General features: G+C 48.3%; 1 pseudogene; it reads right to left on the bottom strand.

Moving 5' to 3' along the window:
• Positions 1-16,361, bottom strand: part of LOC139276744 (monocarboxylate transporter 2-like) — a 105,396-nt pseudogene that overhangs the window by 12,656 nt on the left and 76,379 nt on the right.

Consider the following 16,361-nt stretch of genomic DNA (forward strand, 5'->3'; position numbering starts at 1 on the left):
GTATAAGTATAACTAAGGATTTATTGTAGAATGTAATGACTTCCCTTCCCCCCCCCTCCTCCCCCTCCCCACCTCGTTCCGGACGCCTAATTTGTAACCTGCGCCAGATTTTTTAATGTGTAGACAAGGTTTTTTCAAGCCTACAAAAATCTTCACTTACTCCATTCTAAGTTAGTTTGGAGTACGTTTTCACTGTGGAAACTTTCAAATCAGGCGTCAGTGGCCGGACACGCCCCCTTTTGAAAAAAAAAATATGTTCAAAAGTGAAACTGTTCTACCTGACTAGAACTGCAGAAAACTTAAATGTGGAGAATTCCGATTTCTAAGATACTCCGTTCTCCACCAGTTGCTCCTAAAAATCAGGAGCAAATCATGTGGAAACTTGGGGCCTATAATTCCAGAATTGGACTGTACAGTCACTTGAGAACTCACTTTTCGATTGGAAGCAAGTCTTCCTCGATTTCAAGGGACTGCCTACAATGATGGTGTATGTATAAACAGAAATGAAATGAATGGCACAGGATGGACTTGGTTTTCAAAGCTACATGTGATCTAATGTTGCTTATGTTTCTCCTGGACTTTTCATCTCCTGGTTTCATAAAAGGTGCTTTTGATATATGCTGCAATATCAAATTATTTTGAAAATATGCAAACACAGATCCATTCTGACTTTCATGTACAGTCTGCTTTTGGTTGAGATATAAATTTGTTTGTTTGCTTTTTGTGGCATTTTGTGTATAGAAAACTTTACCGACTTTTCTAGGTTGCAGGATTTTCCAGTGGGGGTAGTTACTAATACATTACTTAAAATATTCTCTTTCCATTTTTCATGGTCGTATGTTAATTACTTGCCGATCTTTTGAACTGTTTCTATTTCTTTGCTCTTATATACCATAGCTGTGAGAGTTTCATGAAGTGAGTTCATTTTGTTGCAGTTGCTCAGTCTAAGCTATTTAGAATGAGCACCATAGTAAATTGGTCTGACCGGGGATAATAGTACAATATTGGAATGATAGTCATATTCAGACCTCTTAGGTTCACTAGTGCCATTGTGTACTTTTCCTTCCCAAGTGTTTATGTTTTTGGGAAACAAGGAATTGCCCACAGTGCCCTCTGTATGCAGTGACCGTGTTGATTATGTTATTTTTATGGCGGTGCTAGTTACACGGTTGTTTTCAGTGTTGATCTAGAGGAGAACCTTCTGTCCAATTTCGTGACAGTCCACAGACTGATAATGCCTGATAATCTAATTCCCTGATTGTCCAGTTGAAATCTGCATTCACTTCTTTGTTGGTCTACTGGAAGCTCAGCATGGATTTATGAAAGGGAAATCATGCTTGACAAATCTTCTAGAATTTTTTGAAGATGTAACTGGTAGAGTGGACAAGGTAGAACCAGTGGATGTGGTGTATTTGGACTTTCAAAAGGCTTTTGACAAGGTCCCACATAAGAGATTGGTGTGCAAAATTAAAGCACATGGTATTGGGGTAATGTACTGATGTGGATAGAGAACTGGTTGGCAGACAGGAAGCAGAGAGTCAGGATAAACGGATCCTTTTCAGAATGGCAGGCAGTGACTAGTGGGGTGCCGCAGGGCTCAGTGCTGGGACCCCAGCTATTTACAATATACATTGACGATTTAGATGAAGGAATTGAATGTAATATCTCCAAGTTTGCAAATGACACTAAGCTGGGTGGCGGTGTGAGCTGTGAGGAGGCCGCTAAGAGGCTGCAGGGTGACTTGAACAGGTTAGGTGAGTGGACAAATGCATGGCAGATGCAGTATAATGTGGATAAATGTGAGGTTATCCACTTTGGTGGCAAAAACATGAAGGCAGAATATTATCTGAATGGCGGCAGATTAGGAAAAGGGAAGGTGCAATGGGACCTGGTGTCATGGTACATCAGTCATTGAAAGTTACCATGCAGGTACAGCAGGCGGTGAAGAAGGCAAATGGCATGTTGGCCTTCATAGCTAGGGGATTTGAGCATAGGAGCAGGGAGGTCTTAATACAGTTGTACAGGGCCTTGGTGAGGCCTCACCTGGAATATTGTGTTCAGTTTTGGTCTCCTAATCTGATGAAGGACGTTCTTGCTATTGAAGAAGTGCAGCGAAGGTTCACCAGGCTGATTCCTGGGATGGCAGGACTGACATTTGAGGAGAGACTGGATCGACTGGGCCTGTATTCACTGGAGTTTAGAAGGATGAGAGGGGATCTCATAGAAACATATTAAATTCTGACGGGACTGGACAGGTTAGATGCAGGAAAAATGTTTCTGATGTTGGGGAAGTTCAGAACCAGGGGATATAGTCTAAGGATAAGGGGTAAGCCTTTTAGGACTGAGATGAGGAGAAACTTCACTCAGAGAGTTGTTAACCTGTGGAATTCCCTACCGCAGAGAGTTATTGATGCCAGTTCATTGGATATATTCAAGAGGGAGTTAGATATGGCCCTTACGGCTAAAGGGATCAAGGGGTATGGAGAGAAAGCAGGAAAGGGGTACTGAGGTGAATGATCAGCCATGATCTTATTGAATGGTGGTGCAGACTCAAAGGGCCGAATGGCCTACTCCTGCACCTATTTTCTATGTTTCTGTTTCTATCCTACTTTCCTAGCGATTTTGTTTTGGAGGTGGTGAAAAAAAGTTATAGCTGATTGCCATGAGATTCTGTTGGATGTGCGTTCAATTATATAGTGATCTAGTATTGGTTATTTATTTATTTAGGGAGCGAAATTTGGCTCCGTTGTGCCTCCCATTAGCGCCCCGGGGCACAAGTGAGTTTACGACTGGGCGCTGCGGGAACAGCTCCTCCCGCTAAATTCGGCAGGGGGTTTTGCAGCGGCGGTAATACGTAGCGATCCGCGCTATTTCACAGGCGATGCTGAAGTCATCATCGTGCGCAGTGACCCGGTAGCGCCCTGGAACAAAAATTGGCCCTCGCTCCCTGGTTTAGCGCCTGGTGCTGGCAACAACAGCGTCAGCAGTCGGGTTTTAGTCGGATGTCAGCTGGAGGAACGCTATTCAAAGGCGCCAGCATCCGGTGAAGTGCTAATCGGTGAATAATGCTTCCTTCTTGATCTTAAATAGGCAGACAGGCGTTTCGACCGATTTTGAGCAATTTGCATTTGAAGGAGTGTTGTGGCTCTGAAAGATTCCTGACTTTCATTGAGGGCAGATTTGAAACTCCAACATTTATATAGTTTCATGGGGGCTGTGCTGGAAGTGGACCTCCCGCTCCAGTGTCACCGTGGGAGGCAACTGAGGCAAGAGAAAGACTGCAACATGTGACCAGAGGGAGGAGGCCCAACAGGGCTCTCAACAGAAGACCTTACCCTCCCAGGGTATTCCAGCAGCAATTCTCCTACATCAATTTCACTGAGGAACAGTGTGTTTGAAGGCTGTGATTCAGCAAGGACGTGCTCACAGAGCTCTGCCATCTGCTGCAACCAGACCTCGAGCCTCAGACCAGGGTGAGGACGGCTCTCAGAGGCAGTCAAGGTCAGCATCGCGCTCAACTTCTACGCCAGTGGATCCGTCCAGTGTGCAACAGGAGACATCTCCAACTTCTCCCAGTTTGCCGTGCATTGCTGCATCCGCGAGGTCACAGATGCTCTATACAGAAGGAGAAGAGAATACATTTCATTCCGTAACACCAGACAGAAGCAGCATGGGCATGTAAGGTTAGCGGGCTTCCCCTATGGTGCTTCATCATCATAGGCAGTCCCTCGGAATCGAGGAAGACTTGCTTCCACTCTTAAAATGAGTCCTTAGGTGGCTGAGCAGTCCAATACGGGAACCACAGTCCCCGTCACAGATGGGACAGATAGTGGTTGAGGGTAAGGGTGCAACAGGTTTGCCGCACGCTCTTTCCGCTGCCTGCACTTGATTTCTGCATGCTCTCGGCGATGAGACTCGAAGTGCGCGGTGCCCTCCCGGATGCACTTCCTCCACTTAGGGCGGTCTTTGGCCAGGGACTCCCAGGTGTCAGTGGGGATGTTGCACTATTTCAGGGAGGCTTTGAGGGTGTCCCAGTAATGTTTCCTCTGGCCACCTTTGGCTCGTTTGCCTTGAAGGAGTTCCGAGTAGAGCGCTTGCTTTGGGAGTCTCGTGTCTGGCATGTGAACTTTGTGGCCTGCCCAGCAGAGCTGATCAAGTGTGGTCAGTGCTTCAATGCTGGGGATGTTGACCTGGACGAGGACGCTAATGTTGGTGCGTCTGTCCTCCTAGGGGATTTGTAGGATCTTGCGGAGACATTGTTGGTGGTATTTCTCCAGCGACTTGAGGTGTCTACTGTACATGGTCCATGTCTCTGAGCCATACAGAAGGGCGGTTATTACTACAGCCCTGTAGACCATGAGTTTAGTGGCAGAAGCAGCACAAGCAAGGTTAGCGGGCTTCCCTATGGTGCAGGGTGCCATTGACTGCACCCACATCATTTTGCAGTACTGCATAACAATCCTGAGGTGTTCCGTAACAGCAAAGGCTACCACTCACTTAATGTGATCACACACGCGAATCCTCACTGTCAATGCCCGCTACCCTGGCAGCAGCCACGATGCATTCATCCTGTGCCAGCTCTCTTCCAGCCACCACGTCAAGCTCGCAGCTGACCACTCAGAGACAAGTGCTATCCACTCTCCACCTGGCTCATAATTAATTCCCCTTCGCAACACCAACACTCCTGCCCAGTACTCATATAATGAGAGCCATGCTGCCACCAGGAATTTCATTGAGCAGAACATTGGAGTGCTCAAGCAATGGTTCCGCTGCGTTGACTGCTCGGGAGGTATTCGGCACAGCGGGTGTCCCTTTTCATCGTTGGCTGGTACTATCGGCACAACTTGACAATCGTGAGGGTGTAGCCATTGCCACCAGGCATAGCTCCACCACCTCCGGAGGAAGAGGAGGAAGAGGCTGAGGAGGGGCAGGAGGAGGAGGAGGATGAGGAGGAGGACGAGGACGAGGATGAGGATGAGGAGGAGGATGGGGATGAGGAGGAGCAGTAGGAGGAGGAGGAGGAGGACGAGGAGGAGGAGGATGAGGAGGAGGAGGACGAGGAGGAGGAGGACGAGGACGAGGAGGAGGAGGATGAGGAGGAGGACGAGGACGAGGACGAGGATGAGGATGAGGAGGAGGAGGAGGATAAGGAGGAGGAGGACGAGGAGGAGGATGAGGAGGAGGAGGACGAGGAGGAGGATGAGGATGAGGATGAGGAGGAGGAGGATAAGGAGGAGGAGGACAAGGACGAGGAGGAGGAGGAGGATGAGGATGAGGATGAGGAGGAGGACGAGGATGGGGATGAGGATGAGGAGGAGCAGTAGGAGGAGGAGGAGGAGGAGGACGAGGAGGAGGATGAGGAGGAGGAGGACGAGGAGGAGGATGAGGAGGAGGATAAGGAGGAGGAGGAGGAGGATGAGGAGGAGGATAAGGAGGAGGAGGACGAGGAGGAGGAGGATGAGGAGGAGGATGAGGAGGTGGAGGACGAGGAGGAGGAGGATGAGGAGGAGGAGGAGGAGGACGAGGAGGAGGACGAGGAGGAGGATGATGAGGAGGAGGAGGACGAGGAGGAGGAGGACGACGAGGAGGACGAGGAGGTGGAGGAGGATAAGGAGGAGGAGGAGGAGGACGAGGAGGAGGACGAGGATGAGGATGAGGATGAGGAGGAGGAGGAGGAGGATAAGGAGGAGGAGGACGAGGACAAGGAGGAGGAGGATGAGGATGAGGATGAGGATGAGGAGGAGGATAAGGAGGAGGAGGACGAGGACGAGGACGAGGATGAGGATGAGGATGAGGATGAGGAGGAGGAGGAGGATGAGGATGAGGAGGAGGACGAGGAGGAGGATGAGGATGAGGAAGAGCAGTAGGAGAAGGAGGAGGAGGAGGACGAGGAGGAGGAGGAGGAGGAGGAGGACGAGGAGGAGGATGAGGAGGAGGACGAGGAGGAGGAGGATGAGGAGGAGGATGAGGAGGAGGAGGATGAGGAGGAGGAGGATGAGGAGAAGGAGGACGAGGAGGAGGATGAGGAGAAGGATAAGGAGGAGGAGGATGAGGAGGAGGAGGATGAGGAGGAGGATGAGGAGGTGGAGGACGAGGAGGAGGATGAGGAGGAGGAGGACGAGGAGGAGGAGGACGAGGAGGAGGAGGACGAGGAGGAGGATGAGGAGGAACAGGAGCAGCAGCAGTGACAGACGAGGCAGGCACTTAATCAGCATTCTGCAAGGGCGGTCCACAACCGCCTCATCAGAATTCGCTTCCATAAATTCCACGCCAATTCCTGGTTGGTCTGCACGTCCCCTTCATTACATCCGTGTACTGTAGCCCGACGACAGAGAATGGAACGGTCTTGGATCTAGCCTGGAGGCGCCGATGGTTGAACAGGTTCCCATTGGTTCTATAGTTTAGTTCCACTTCAGCGAGGAGCTTGTTGAGTGTGAGATGGAGCATTGCAGCGAGGAAGATCGAGAAGAGGGTTGGCGTGATGATGCAGCCCTGCTTGACCCCGGTCAGGACGTGGATTGGGTCTGTGGTGGATCCGTCGGTCAGGATCACGCCTTGCATGTCACCGTGGAGCAGGCGGAGGATGGTGACAAACTTTTGGGGGAAGCCGAAACGGAGGAGGACGCTCCATCGTCCCTCGCGGTTAACAGTGTCAAAGGCCTTTGTGAGGTCAAAGAAGGCCATGTACAAGGGTTGGTGCTGTTCCCTGCATTTCTCTTGCAGTTGTCGTGCCGTGAAGACCATGTCCGTTGTACCCCGTAGCGGACGGTATCCGCACTGTGAATCCGGGAGGAGCTCCTCAGCCACAGGGAGAAGACGGTTGAGGAGGATTTTAGCGATGACTTTCCCAGTGACCGACAACAGGGAGATTCCTCTGTGGTTACCGCGTTCAGACTTGTACCCTTTTTTAAAGATAGTCATGATTACAGCATCTCTGAGATCTCCAGGCATGCTCTCCACCTTCCAGATAAGAGAGCCAATAATGCTTCTCCGCCATACTTTAGTGCCTCAGAGGGAATTCCATCTGCTCCTGATGCCTTGTTGTTCTTGAGCTGACAGATGGCCTTTTCTACCTCGTGCAGGGCTGGGGTTTTGCTGAGATGGTGGCGGGTAGCATGCTGTGGGATGGAGTTGAGGACACTTGTGTCAAAGGCAGCGTCTCGATTAAGGAGATCTTTGAAATGCTCCTTCCAGCAAGCCCTGACTGCCTCGGTGTCCTTCATGAGTGTCTGCCCATTCTTGACCAGCAATGGGGTGGGACATTGGGTGCTTGAACTGTAAGTAGACTTGACTGCGGTGAAGAATCATCGCACATCATGGCTGTCGGCCAGCTGCTGAATCTCCTGTGCTTTCTCCACCCACCATCTATTCTTTAGGTCGCGGGTTTTTTGTTGCACCTCAGCCTTCAGCCGTCTGTAGAGCTGCTTTGCTGCTCCCGAGTTGGGTTGTTGCTTTAGGTTCAGAAGTGCCCTGCGCTTGCGGTTTATTAGCTCCTGGATCTCCTGGTCATTCTCATCAAACTAGTCCTGGTGTTTCCTGGTTGAGTGACCGAGCATCTCTTCGCAGGCACTGGTTATAGTGGCCTGGAGGGTAGACCAAGCACTGTGGGCACTCTGCATCTCAGGGTCATCGAGGGTCGCCAGGTTGGCAGTGAGGCGCTGGCTGTATCGGGCTCTCTTAGCTGGGTCTTTGAGTGCCCCGGTGTTGTTTTTTCTGTGGCATTGCTTCTGTTGCCGTTGTTGCTTTGGGGCTATATTAATGTTGATGATAGAAAGGATTAGGCGGTGGTCTGTCCAGCAGTCGTCGGCTCCTGTCATGGCATGGGTGATGCGCACGTCCTTGCAATCCCTGGCTCAAACAATGACTTAGTCGGGCAGGTGACAGTATTTGGAGCGATGGTGTTGCCACGATGCCTTGTACTTGTCCCTCTGGCGGAACAAGTGTTAGTGATGACAAGGTCATGTTCTAGGCATTTTGTCAGGAGCAGAGTACCGTTGGAGTTGGTTTTCCCTACACCCTCTCTGCCGATCACACCTCCCCAGAGGTCTGGTTCCTTACTGCCCCTGGCGTTGAAGTTGCCGAGGAGGATCAGTTTGTTGTCCGTAGGGACTCGGGACAGGGATTGTTTGAGGCTGGAGTAGAATGCCTCTTTGGCCTCATCTGTTGCGTCGAGTGTTGGTACGCACTGATAACTGTGGCGCACTGGTTCCGGGATAGGGTGAACCGGAGTGTCACGAGACATTCGCTAATCCCGCAGGGGGAGTCTCTGAGGCGGTCGACCACCTCGTTCGTGATGGTGAAACCAACTCCATGGAGGCGGCGTTCTTCTGGTTTGTCTTTCCAGAAGAAGGTTTAACCACCGCCTTGTTTTTTGAGCTGGCCTTCCCCTGCCCGCTGGGTCTACGCTTAGGGCGGTGATGTCGCCGGGTAATGATGGCGGTGCGGCGTTCCGGTCTGGCGCTGTTGGGGATGTCCGTGAGGGTCCTGAAGTTCCAGGTCCCGAACTTCATTTTGAGGGGGTGGCAGATGCTTGTGCGCGAGTTCTTTTAACGTGCACACCAGCTACCACACGGGCTTAGCAGAGCAAGGTCTTGGTCCAGTGGCTAGGGGCTCCAAGATGACTGGAGACCAGGCACTGCTGTATGGGCCTAGTGGCCTACAGCGAGATGTGAGCCGTAAGCTTGGCCTCGGCGGCGGCCCCGGAATCCCTTTGGCCGGCCGCCCAAGCTGTGGAGGCGAAAGCAGCTGGAGTAGCTGCGGCAGGGCCCCTGTCGGGCACGTGGTGCGGGTAATGGCGGCGGCCACTCTGACCTCTCTCACGACCCCTCGATAAGCTAAAAGGGCCCCACTGTCCCTCATTCCCACCCCTGATCACACCTCAAATCTCCCACCACCTCTCCCGACATACACAAATACACCTTGACTCTGACAATCAGCTTCCTTTCAAATTCATAAAATGTTAATGGGAACATACTTTTGCAAATGGGAATTGCATTTGAAAGTACTCAAAGCCATTTGCCTGAAGGAGAGCACGTATTATACTAATGAATAACTGGCATGCAAAGTCAGGACACCAGGTATGCTTTAGGCAGATTGAAGTGCAGAAATTGAACTCTTATTAAATTTAATCTTTAATGTAAACTCAGCAGAGGTTTAATAACTACTTTTTGTCATGACTGCACCACAGTTTCATTTGCAACCTCATCAATGTAGCAATAATTGACCAATTTAAATGCAGGCCTTACCGCTGCAGTAAAGGGAAAGAGCATGCACGCACAAGTGGAAATTATGAACAGATGCTTGTTCGATAAAGTTGTGTTTTTTAAAAAGCTGAAAGGCAAGTGTTGCTGTTACTGGCAACAAATGACAAGATGTCAACTGTAACGAGAAAGTTTTTGAATGTTTTTGTAGCGCTTTCCCAGGGACTAGTGTAGGTGAGAAATATCGACAACATAAAGTACACAAGTACTTGTTTACATTTCTACAAGTGATTCATTCTAGTTAAAAATACCGCAGTGTATTGTGGGAATCAGGGCTGGATTTTATGTTTTCGGGGCGAGGAGGGAAAGTTAGCGGCTGGGAATAGTTTGCATCTTAGTTGTTAAGTTTGGGCATCTGGGCCTTGCGTCAGGGGGTGCAACGCTAAGGCGTTGTACACCTCTCTTGGCACAAGGATAGGAAACTCTGGACCTAAAGAGCCGGGCTGGGAGCGCTCCGAGAGAGGCCTGAGGACGGGGGGGAGGGGGTGTGGGGGGAGGGGCGTGGTGGGGGGAGGGGGAGGTGGGAAGGGGGAATGGGGGAGGGGGAGGGGAGGAGGGGGGGAAAGGGGGAAGAAGGGGACGAGGGGGTGGGGGGGAGGGGCGCGGGGGGTGGGGGGGAGGGGCGCGGGGGGGTGGAGGGGGAGGGGGGAGGGGGGGAAAGGGGGAAGAAGGGGACGAGGGGGTGGGGGAGGGGGGAGGGGCACGGGGGGTGGGGGGGAGGGGCGCGGGGGGGTGGGGGGGAGGGGCGCGGGGGGGTGGAGGGGGAGGGGGGAGGGGGGGAGGAGAGGGGGACGGTGGGGTGGGGGAGGGGCGTGGGGAAACACTAAAACATTCCCAAAACATTGCCCATGCCGCCGCAATACAAATTGCACAAAAAATGTTAAGAAAAAACCATGGCACTTACTTTTGAAGTACATTCCCTTCCTTTCCGCCGCCGGCATCGATGGACCGCTCTGATTGCTCAGGGGGCCATTGTGGGTGCACTTCCGGCCGGACGGATTGGGCAAATCTCAAAACTCACACCGGTGTCGCAAGCAGGAGTGTTGCATACCCAGCGCAGCTCTTCCAGGCAAAGCACCGGAAAATCCAGCCCTAATCTTTTAGACCAGTCTATCTGTGTATGTATATAAAAAGATAACACATCAGACAAGGATAGATTATGGAAAATAAATATCGAATAGTACAGCAAATTATCTCAACTGAATCATTTTTGATAACCTACTGTTAACAGATGTATAACTTTGTTTATACCTCATGGTCTGGTTTCTATTCCATTCTACATGGCACACTTATATTTGTAAATGCTGTCAAATACACTCTGACCGCTGCACAATTCCTCTCTATAGTTTCCATACTTTAAAAATCTGAAGCAAAACTTCCCCTTTAAACAGAAAATAACAATGTGCATTTATTTAGATTATCATAATTTGAATATTACTTCAGAGAATCTAATCAATCAGCTACTTTCCAATAAACGAAGGATTCTGCAACCTGAACATTGAAGGGCGGAAATTCAGTCTGTTGCTGCCTCTGTTCGCGCCCCGGAGGGACAGTAATAGTGGCGCAAATCATTTCTGGGCGGATGGCCAGCTTCCAACACCCCGCTGGGACATTTGGTGCGGGTTTTGCGAGGGTGCGGAGCAGGACTGCCCGGGACGGGAGAGCCGGTGTGCAACGCCCCTGGTTACGACACCGTTTCAAAATCTGTTTTCTGGGGGACCCATCACGTCTCGTAGCGCACCCTAGTGGAAGCGCCTGGGAAAGCGGGTGGTCTGAGCTGTACTGGCGGCAGTGAGGGAAGGAATGTCGACCTGAGGTAAGTGTGATTGTTTTTTATTTTGACGATTTATGTTTATGTGGTGTCGGTAAGAAACTGGGAATGTTTTCGCTGTTTTTTTTGATGATTTTTTTTCCCCCAGGAAGCCTCTCTTAGGGCGCCCTGGGGCCGGCTCTTGAGCTCAGGATTTTCAGTTGCTCAGCCGGCCTAGCGCCCTGAGAGAGGTGTGGAACGCCTCCCTTAGCGCTCCGCTCCACACTCAGGGCCCAGCTGGTAAATTTTGCAGCTGCAGATGCAAACCATTTCCGGCGCAAAAATTTACCGCCCTGCCGCCATTAGCACCTCAAAATGGGTGGCACCGAATTTCCATCCCTAAAATTTGACAAACATATCTGTACTTAATTAAGAATTAATGACATTTGTGTTACCCTTAAACTGTCTCAAAGCCTTCAGTATTTCCATTCATTATCAGGAAAAGAAAGAAGTTGCACTGATATAGTTCCATTTGTATCATTGGGATGCCCCAAACTACTTCACAGTTATTGAATTACCTTTGAATTGTGTTCACTGTTGTTTTGTTGGCAAATGTCTGGCAACCAATTGTGCACAGTGAGGTCTCTCAAACAGCAAATGAGATAAAATGACCAGATAACCTGTTTTGGTGGAGTTAGTTGAAGGATGAATGTTAGCCAAAACATCAGGAGAACTCCTTTGCTCTTCCTCCAATACTGCCATAATATCTTTTACATCACCTGAGCTTTGTTTAACATTTCATTTGAAAGACAGCACCTCTAACAATGTAGTATTCGCTCAGTACCACATTAAAACACCAGCTGAAACTATGTGCTCAAGCACTGGTGTAGTGGTTCGAACCCATGGGCTTCCAACTCAGAGATGAGAGTGCTACCACTGAGTCAAGCAGACACATACAACAGAACATTCCTTATTGGATGAATCATTTGCTTAAAAGTATTCCTCTGGGATCAGCAAGTCAATGGTAAGGTTAAAGCAGTACACCATCAGTTTCTGATTTGTGCCAATGATTCACATTTGTAATAATTATAAATAATAAGCTTATTATTGATCAACTATCTCAAGTTCCAATATTACTGACTATGATTAAAAAAAACTCTTCTTCATATGATTTCATTTCACGCAAGGTTCAAATTTGTTCAAGTACCAGCTTGCCCAAAATCATGTAAATAAGTAACTGTATAGAGTTACAATAGCCATAGCTACTTCGACATGTTGGTACTATGGTGTATCAGTGGTCAATAGTACTGGGAGCTCAGATGGTGACAATTTTGAATGTTGTTAATCATATACTACAGATGCAAAATATTTTCCACGTTTGTTTTGTTAGCAGATTTCTGATGGTGTTGTTCTCAGATAGTCTGAGGTCTGGAGCATGATTGTGATGTTCATCTTTAAGGGCATTAGTTCAAATGTGCCGTATCCAAGTAACTGTGTCTACTTATGAACTGCCGATGTCGATGAAAGGGCAGTTTTACTGCTTGTAATTTTCAGGCTTTGTTTTTTTTAAAGATTGTTTGATATCTGCTCTTGAGACGATGATGGTGAGCCGCCTTCTTGAACTGTTGCAGTCCATGTGGATAGTTTCTCGTAGTGGTTTCAATGCAACTGAGTGGCTTGCAAGGCCATTTCAGAGGGCAATTAAGAGTCACCCACATGGCTGTGGATCTGGAGTCACATATAGGGCAGACTGAGTAAGGATGGCAGATTTCTTTCTGGATTGCTAGTTTTGTAACATAACCACTATGCTACTGTACACAGTCCCATACCTGGCCGGTTGTGAGTCTCGATTGAAAAACGAAGAAGTGCACAGGCCATGTTTACAGCAACCTCTCTTACTCACAGTGTGAATGAGGTTATTAAGAATAATATTGACAGGAAATGTTACATTCCTGTTTAATGTGAATGTTATAAAGAGTGCTAAAGGAGATGGTGCAATCAGTGTTAGTAAGGATGGTGTGAACAGCATCAGAAAAAGATGGTGCACACAGGGTTAATGAGGATATAAGAAGCAATTTCAGAGGGGATGTTACAATCCTCTGTGTGACGATGCTACAAACAGTATCCGAGAGGATGTAATAACCAATATCAAAGATATTGATTTCATGCAAAGCGTTAATGAGAATTTCATGTACTTGATGAGGGGGGATGTTATGAACAGTGACAGAGAGGATGTTATAAATATTATAAGTGTGGATATTATATTCAGGGTTAGTGGGGATGCAATAAAGATGTTATACATAGGATCAATGAGGATTTTATAAACAATATCGAGGATTGTTACACTCAAGGTTGGTGAAAATGCTTTCAACACTGTCAAAGAGAATGTACAACCTGTGTGAAAAAGCAATTTATACACAACAACAACAACTTGTATTTATATAACGCCTTTAACGTCCCGAGATAAAACAATTTGGCACCGAGCCGCATAAGTAGAAATTAGCGCAGGTGACCAAAAGCTTGGTTAAAGAGCTAGGTTTTAAGGAGCGTCTTGAAGGAGGACAGAGAGGTAGAGAGGTGGAGAGGTTTAGGCAGGGAGTTCCAGAGCTTGGGGCCTAGGCAACAGAAGGTACGGCCACCAATGTTTAAGCGATTATAATCAGGGATGCTCAAGAGGGCAGAATTAGAGGAGTGCAGACATCTCGGGGGGTTGTGAGGCTGGAGGAGAAAGATGTGACATCAAGGCTAGGGCAGGAGGGATCATTAGAGGAAGTTTGGCCCGGAGGGCTAGGCGAAGGAAGGGAAGAGGCAGAGAGGGCTGAACGGATGATCTCAATCATAGAGGCAAAGAAGTCCATGAGCTCCTCACACTTATTGACAGAGATGAGGGTGAAGACTGGGGTGAGGGGTTTAAAATCTCAGTTAGCAGTGGAAAAAAGAAGCCGGGGTTTATCTTTACATTCCAGAATGATTCTGGAATAATGAGCGATTTTGGTACATCCCTGTCTGGCGTAAAAATAAAAAAGGGAAGGTGGCTCAACCGTGGCGATCAAGGGAAATCAGGGATAGTATTAAAGCCATGAAGTGGCATACAAATTGGCCAGAAATAGCAGTGAACCCGGGGACTGGGAGAAATTTATAACTCAGCAGAGGAGGACAAAGGGTTTGATTAGAGCAGGGAAAATGGAGTACGAGAAGAAGCTTGCAGGGAACATTAAGGCGGATTGCAAAAGTTTCTATAGATATGTAAAGAGAAAAAGGTTAGTAAAGACAAACGTAGGTCCCCTGCAGTCAGAATCAGGGGAAGTCATAACGGGGAACAAAGAAATGGCGGACCAATTGAACAAGTACTTTGGTTCGGTATTCACTAAGGAGGACACAAACAACCTTCCAGATATAAAAGGAGTCAGAGGGTCTAGTAAGGAGGAGGAACTGAGGGAAATCCTTATTAGTCAGGAAATTGTGTTGGGGAAATTGATGGGATTGAAGACCAATAAATCCCCAAGGCCTGATGGACTGCATCCCAGAGTCCTTAAGGAGGTGGCCTTGGAAGTAGCGGATGCATTGACAGTCATTTTCCAACATTCCATTGACTCTGGATCAGTTCCTATGGAGTGGAGGGTAGCCAATGTAACCCCACTTTTTTAAAAAGGAGGGAGAGAGAAAACAGGGAATTATAGACCAGTCAGCCTGACCTCAGTAGTGGGTAAAATGATGGAATCAATTATTAAGGATGTCATAGCAGCGCATTTGGAAAGAGGTGACATGATAGGTCCAAGTCAGCATGGATTTGTGAAAGGGAAATCATGCTTGACAAATCTTCTGGAATTTTTTGAGGATGTTTCCAGTAGAGTGGACAAGGGAGAACCAGTTGATGTGGTATATTTGGACTTTCAGAAGGCTTTCGACAAGGTCCCACACAAGAGATTAATGTGCAAAGTTAAAGCACATGGGATTGGGGGTAGTGTGCTGACAGAGATTGAGAACTGGTTGTCAAACAGGAAGCAAAAAGTAGGAGTAAATGGGTACTTTTCAGAATGGCAGGCAGTGACTAGTGGGGTACCGCAAGGTTCTGTGCTGGGGCCCCAGCTGTTTACACTGTACGTTAATGATTTAGACCAGGGGATTAAATGTAGTATCTCCAAATTTGCGGATGACACTAAGTTGGGTGGCAGTGTGAGCTGAGAGAAGGATGCTATGAGGCTGCAGAGTGACTTGGATAGGTTAGGTGAGTGGGCGAATGCATGGCAGATGAAGTATAATGTGGATAAATGTGAGGTTATCCACTTTGGTGGTAAAAACAGAGAGACAGACTATTATCTGAATGGTGACAGATTAGGAAAAGGGGAGGTGCAACGAGACCTGGATGTCATGGTACATCAGTCATTGAAGGTTGGTATGCAGGGACAGCAGGCGGTTAAGAAAGCAAATGGCATGTTGGCCTTCATAGTGAGGGGATTTGAGTACAGGGGCAGGAAGGTGTTGCTACAGTTGTACAGGGCCTTGGTGAGGCCACACCTGGAGTATTGTGTACAGTTTTGGTCTCCTAACTTGAGGAAGGACATTCCTGCTATTGAGGGAGTGCAACCAGACTGATTCCCGGGATGGCGGGACTGACCTTTCAAGAAAGACTGGATCAACTGGGCTTGTATTCACTGGAGTTCAGAAGAATGAGAGGGGACCTCATAGAAACGTTTAAAATTCTGATGGGTTCAGACAGGTTAGATGCAGGAAGAATGTTCCCAATGTTGGGGAAGTCCAGAACCAGGGGTCACAGTCTAAGGATAAGGGGTAAGCCATTTAGGACCGAGATGAGGAGAAACTTCTTCAACCAGAGAGTGGTGAACCTGTGGAATTCTCTACCACAGAAAGTTGTTGAGGCCAATTCACTAAATATATTCAAAAAGGAGTTCGATGAAGTCCTTATTACTCGGGGGATCAAGGGGTATGGCGAGAAGGCAGGAATGGGGTACTGAAGTTGTATGTTCAGCCATGAACTCATTGAATGGCGGTGCAGGCTAGAAGGGCCGAATGGCCTACTCCTGCACCTATTTTCTATGTTTCTATGTTTCTATGAGGGAGGATGTTATGAACAGTGACAGAGAGGATGTTATAAATATTATAAGTGGGGATATTACATTCAGGGTTAGTGGGGATGCTATAAAGATGTTATACATAGGATCGATGAGGATTTTATCAACATTATCCATTATCGAGGTTTGTTACACTCGAGGTTAGTGAAAATGATTTGAACACTGTCAAAGAGAATGTACAACCTGTGTGAAAGAGCAATTTATGTCTCCGCAAGATCTTACAAATCCCCTGGGAAGACAGACGCACCAACATTAGCG

The sequence above is a fragment of the Pristiophorus japonicus genome, chromosome 12 (genome assembly GCF_044704955.1).
Source record: "Pristiophorus japonicus isolate sPriJap1 chromosome 12, sPriJap1.hap1, whole genome shotgun sequence".
Taxonomy (NCBI): Eukaryota; Metazoa; Chordata; class Chondrichthyes; family Pristiophoridae; genus Pristiophorus; species Pristiophorus japonicus.